We start from the raw sequence: 6204 nt of genomic DNA, 5'->3' as shown, positions 1-6204 counted from the left end.
CTCAAATATGCGAAGGCAACTATTTATATGTTCTGCCCAGTGATTTCCGCAGTTGCGGAGATGCAGTCCCGCTTTTATGGACACAACGTCGCATCTGCGACTTTCATTAAAATGCCAGTTTTCGTATTTGCAGACCTCTAATCGCAGGAGCGATTCCACTTCTGCGAGCCCTTTACCGCATCTGCGGTTCCTTAGGAATTGACACAAAGCCGCTTCTGCGGCCCTTTAGCCGCTTCTACGGCGCCGCATCTGCGGTCCCAAACCGTAGATGCGAAAATACTAGAAGACCAGCTGCTGCAACAACTTCAACTCCAAAATTTCCTCTGTTAACCATCCGAATTCATCCCGAGGTACCCGAGACCTAAACCAAAGGCATCAACATATCCTAAAACCTTATTCAAACTTGTACAAATCTTCAAAACACCTCAAACAACATTAAAACAACCAAAATACATCGGATTCAAGCCTAAGTTTCTAAAATCTTCTGAATTCCACTTTCGATCAAAAACCCAACCAAAACACGTTCGAATGACCTGAAATTTTGCACACACATTCCAAATGACACAACAGAACTACTGCAACTCTCAGAATTCCATTCCAGCCCTCGGATCAAAATCTCACTATTGAACCGGAGACTTCCAAAATCCAACTTTCGGCATTTCAATCCTAAATTAGCTACGGACATCCAAAATACAATCCGAACATGCTCCTAACCCCGAAATCACCCAACGGAGCTAACGGAACCATCGAATTTCCGTTTTGAGGCCGTCTCCACACTGTTTTGACTACGGACACTTTTCCAACACTTAAGCTCTCATTTAGGGATTAAGTATTCCAAAACTCTCCGAAACTCAGAACCGAACATCCCGACAATTCAAAATAACAGAATAAACTTGGGGAAAACAGTTAATAGAGGATTGGGGCGTTAATTCTTAAAACGATTGGACGGGTCGTCACATCCTCCTACATTTAAACATTCGTTCGTCCTTGAACGAGCATAGAGACATACCTGAAGTAGTGAAAAGATGAGGGTAACGGTTGTGCATATCCTGCTCGGTCTCCCAGGTCGCCTCCTCGACCGGCTGGCCCCGTCATTGAACCTTCACTGATGCAATGTTCTTTGACCTCAGCTTTCTAACCTACCTATCCAATATTGTCACTGGCTCCTCAATATAAGATAGATCCTTGTCCAACTGGACTGAACTGAAATCTAACACGTGTGACGAGTCACCGTGATATCTCCGGAGCATCGAAACATGAAATACCAGGTGAACTCCTGCCAAGCTGGGAGGTAAGGCAAGTTCATAAGCAACCTCCCCAACACGCGTCAATATCTCAAAAGGGCCAATAAACTTCGGACTCAACTTCCCTTTCTTCCCGAATCACATAACGCCCTTCATAGGCGAAACCTGAAGCAGAACCCACTCTCCAACCATATAGGAAACATCACGAACCTTCCGGTCCGCGTAACTCTTCTGTCTGGACTGGGCTGTACGTAGCCTATCCTGAATCACCTTAACTTTCTCCAAAGCATCCTGAACTAAGTCTGTGCCCAATAGTCTAGCCTCACCCAACTCAAACTAACCCACCGGAGATCTACACCGCCTACCATATAAAGCCTCATACGATGTCATCTGAATGCTGGACTGGTAACTGTTGTTGTAAGCAAACTCCGCCAATGGCAAGAACTGATCCCAAGATCCTCCAAACTCAATCACACATGCACGGAGCATATCATCAAGAATCTAAATAGTGCGCTCGGACTGTCCGTTCATCTGGGGGTGAAATGTTGTACTCAACTCTACCCGAGTACACAACTCACGCTGAACGGCCCTCCAAAACCATGATGTGAACTGAGTACCTCTATCCGAAATGATAGAAATTGGAATACCATGCAGACGAACGATCTCCCGGATATAAATCTCCGCCAACCGCTCCGAAGAATAAGTAGTACACATAGGAATGAAATGAGCAGACTTGGTCAGCCGATCCACAATCACCCAAATAACATCAAACTTCTTCAAAGTCCGTGGGAGTTCAATTACAAAGTCCATGGTGATCCGCTCCCACTTCCACTCCAGAATCTCTATCTGCTCAAGCAACCCACCTGGCCTCTGGTGCTCATACTTCACCTGCTCACAGTTGAGGCACCGAGCTACAAATCCAACTATATCTTTTTTCATCCGCCTCCACTAATAGTGCTGCCTCAAATCCTGATACATCTTCGCGGCACCCGGATGAATGGAATACCGCGAGCTATGGGCCTCCTCTAGAATCAACTCTCGAAGCCCATCGACATTGGGTACACAAATCTGACCCTGCATCCTTAATACCCATCATCACCAATAGCCACATCCCTAGCATCACCGTGCTGAACCTTGTCCTTGAGGACAAGCAAATGAGGGTCATCATACTGCGGCTCCCTGATACGATCAAATAAGGAAGACCGAGAAACTACGCAAGCTAGAACCCGACTAGGCTCCGAAAGATCCAATCTCACAAACTGACTGGCTAAGGCCTGAATATCCATCGCCATAGGCCTATCTGATGCTGGTAAATAAGCCAAACTCCCCAAACTCTCTGCCCGCCGACTCAAAGCATCGGCCGCCATATTGGCCTTACCCAGGTGATACAAAATAGTGATATCATAGTACTTTAGCAACTCCAACCATCTCCTCCGGCGCAAATTTAAATCCTTTTGCTTGAACAAATACTGCAAGCTCCGATGGCCAGTATAAATATCACAGGGAACCCCGTATAAATAATGGCGCCAAATCTTTAGGGCATGAACAATGGTAGCCAATTCAAGGTCGTGAACAGGGTAATTCTTCTCATGTATCTTCAACTGTCTGGACATGTAGGCAATCACCCTACCGTCCTGCATCAACATCGCTCCGAGGCCAACCCTCGAGGCATCACAATAGACCGTATAAGACCCTGAACTTGTAGGTAGTATCACAATTGGGACTGTGGTCAAAGCTGTCTTGAGCCTCTGAAAGCTCGCCTTACACTCCCCCGTCCACTGAAACGGAGCACCCTCTAGGTAAACTTGGTCATAGGGGCTGCAATTGATGAAAACCCCTCCACAAAACGATGGTAGTAACCTACCAAACCAAGGAAACTGCTAATCTCTGTAGCTGAGAATGGTCTGGGCCAACTTTGCACGACCTCTATCTTCTTCGGATCCACCTGAATACCCTCACTCGATACCATGTGGCCTAAGAATGCCACTGAATCCAACCAAAACTCACATTTTGAGAACTTAGCATATAACTTTTTCCCTCTCAGAGTATGAAGCACAATCTTCAAGTGCTGCTCATGATCTTCTCGACTCCGGGAATACACCAGAATATCATTAATAAAGACAATGACGAACGAGTCAAGATACGACCAGAACACACTATGCATCAAATGCATAAAGGCTGTCGGGGCATTGGTCAGCCCAAATGACATGACAAGGAACTCGTAATGACCATACCGAGTCCTGAAAGTAGTCTTCGGGATGTCTGGCTCCTGAATCTTCAACTGAAGGTAACCTGAGCGCAAATCAATCTTAAAAAACACTCATTCACCCTGAAGCTGGTCAAATAGATCATCGATATGAGGCAAAAGATAACGGTTCTTCACTGTAACCTTGTACAACTGCAGTAATCAATACACATATGTATAGAACCATCCTTTTTCTTCACAAACAAGACAGGAGCACCTCAAGATGAAACACTAGGCTGGATAAAACGCTTATCAAACAATTCCTGCAACTGATCCTTCAACTCCTTCAACTCAGGAGAAGCCATATGATACGGAGGAATAAAAATGGGCTGAGTGCCTGGCAATAGATCAATGCCAAAATCAATATCTCTATCAAGTGGCATGCTTGGAAGATCAGTTGGAAACACATCGGGAAAATCCCGTACTACTGAAACTGAATCAACTGAAGGGGTATCAATACTGACATCTCTCACATAAGCTAAATATGCGTCACACCCCTTCTCAACCATACGCTGAACTCTAAGGAAAGAAATAACTCTACTGGGAGTGTAATCTAAAGTACCTCTCCACTCAACATGTGGTACACCTGGCATAACTAGCGTCACAATTTTGGCGTGACAATCAAGAATAACATAATGGGGCGACAACCAGTCTATGCCCAAGATAATATCAAAATCAACCATGCTAAGCAACGATAAATCAGCTCTGGTCTCAAAACCACTAAGAGCAACCAAACACGACCGATAGACGTGGTCCACAATAAGAGAATCTCCCACAAAAGTAGAAACATAAACAGGGGAACTCAAAGAATCCCGAGACACACCCAAATGTGGAGCAAAATAAGAAGACACATAAGAGTAAGTAGATCCTGGATCGAATAGAACCGATGCATCTCTATGGCAAACCAATATAATACTTGTGATGACAGAATCGGAGGCAACAGCCTCGGTACGGGCAGGAAGGGCATAATATCTGGTCTGGCCTCCCCCTCTAGGGCGACCTATACCTCCCCGACCTCCACCTCTAGCTGGCTGAGCAGGTGGGGTAGCAACTGGAGCTGTAATCATAGCCTAAGAACTATGCGGGGCACGATGTGGCTGAGAAATCTGTGGAGGTGCACTCTTACCAAGTCTAGGGCAATCCCTCACCACGTGGCGTGTGTCACCACACTCAAAACAAGCTTTGGGAGGATGTGGCGGCTGTGATTGGCTTGGGCCAGGTATGCTGGACTGGCCTCTCTTTCCTTATTTTCTTGTCTATATCTCATTACTTTTATACTTATTATCTCTCTCACATGCTATTTATCTTGTCATCTTACTTGCTATTTTACTTTTTATCTTGTCTCGTTATTTCTCATTACTTAATTGCACATACTAATGTGTAGATGTATTGTCTTAGCCTCGTTACTACCTCGTCGGGGTTAGGCTCGATGATGACGAAGTATATTGGATTGGTTGTACTCATACTATACTTCTACATTTATTGTGCAAGATTTTGGTGCTGGTTCTGGTAGTACCCAAAGAGCAGACTAGCTAGATGGTGGAGGCAACATGAGGTAGTGACGTACTCTCCTTCGTAGGTCTTGGAGTCTCCCGTCTGAGAGTCATATTACTGTTTATTTATTTCGAACAATGTACTATTTTCCATACTTTGTATATAGTTAAATCTGTAGACGCTCATGTACTTAGTAACTCCAGTTTCTGGGAGATGTTAGATGGTTGTGGGTTTTAGACATGATCTAATTCTTCTAAATTCTATCTTTCATTTATAATATCATGTCATTTGCGTTTTGCATTGCCTTTATTATTGTTATTTGTTGGCTTTCTTAGCAAGTGGCGATGTGCGCCATCACGATCCCTTTTGGTTGAAGATTTGGGTCGTGACACTAGCTTATAAAAAAGAGCTGGTGGCCATTTTGGATAGGCAGGTTCAGAAGTTGAGGCCAAAAGAGGTTGCATTAGTGAAGGTTCAGTGGAGAGGTCAACCGGTCGAGGAAGTGACTTGAGAGCCCGAGTATGATACGTGGATATGATATCCTTATTTTTTTGGTATTCTAGGTATGATTCTAAATCCGGTCGAGGATGAATGATTTTTTATGAGGGAAAGAATGTAACGACCCAGCTGGTCATTTTGTGCATTAGATCCCTGTTCCCCTATTTGATGCTCCCCGTATGCTTGTTCGATGTTTTATGATTTATGAGGATAGTTGATTTGGTTTTAGAAGGTTTTAGAGTGAATTGGAACATTTACTTTCATTTTTGGAAGCTTAAGTTGAAAGAGTTGACCAAGGTTTGACTTTTGAGTAAACAACATCGCATTGGTAATTTAATAGTTCCAATAGGTTCGTATGGTGATTTTGGACTTGAGTGTATGTTTGGATTTGGATGTTTCTAGAGGATTTTATCTCTATTTGCTGAAAGTTGACAATTTGAAGAATTTAAGAGTTCGTAGGTTTGACCGAACGTTGATTTTGATGTTATCAGACTTTGATTATTATTTTAGACTTGGAATAGATCCGTGTTGTTGTAGGGAGCTTGTAAGGAATAGAAAAATGACGGACTCTATTGATCAGACTCGTTAGTTCCGTAGCTCTGGGAGAAAGTTCTATAATTCAATTAAAGATAGATAGAAGGGAGAATGCCGCTTTAGAAAAGATACAATAGTTTCCGACTCTCCCATAATTGACCCCTAAGATCGGGGGAATTGGTCGATCAC

Source organism: Nicotiana sylvestris, chromosome 7 (assembly GCF_000393655.2).
Source record: "Nicotiana sylvestris chromosome 7, ASM39365v2, whole genome shotgun sequence".
NCBI lineage: Eukaryota > Viridiplantae > Streptophyta > Magnoliopsida > Solanales > Solanaceae > Nicotiana > Nicotiana sylvestris.
This window is presented reverse-complemented; position numbering follows the sequence as displayed.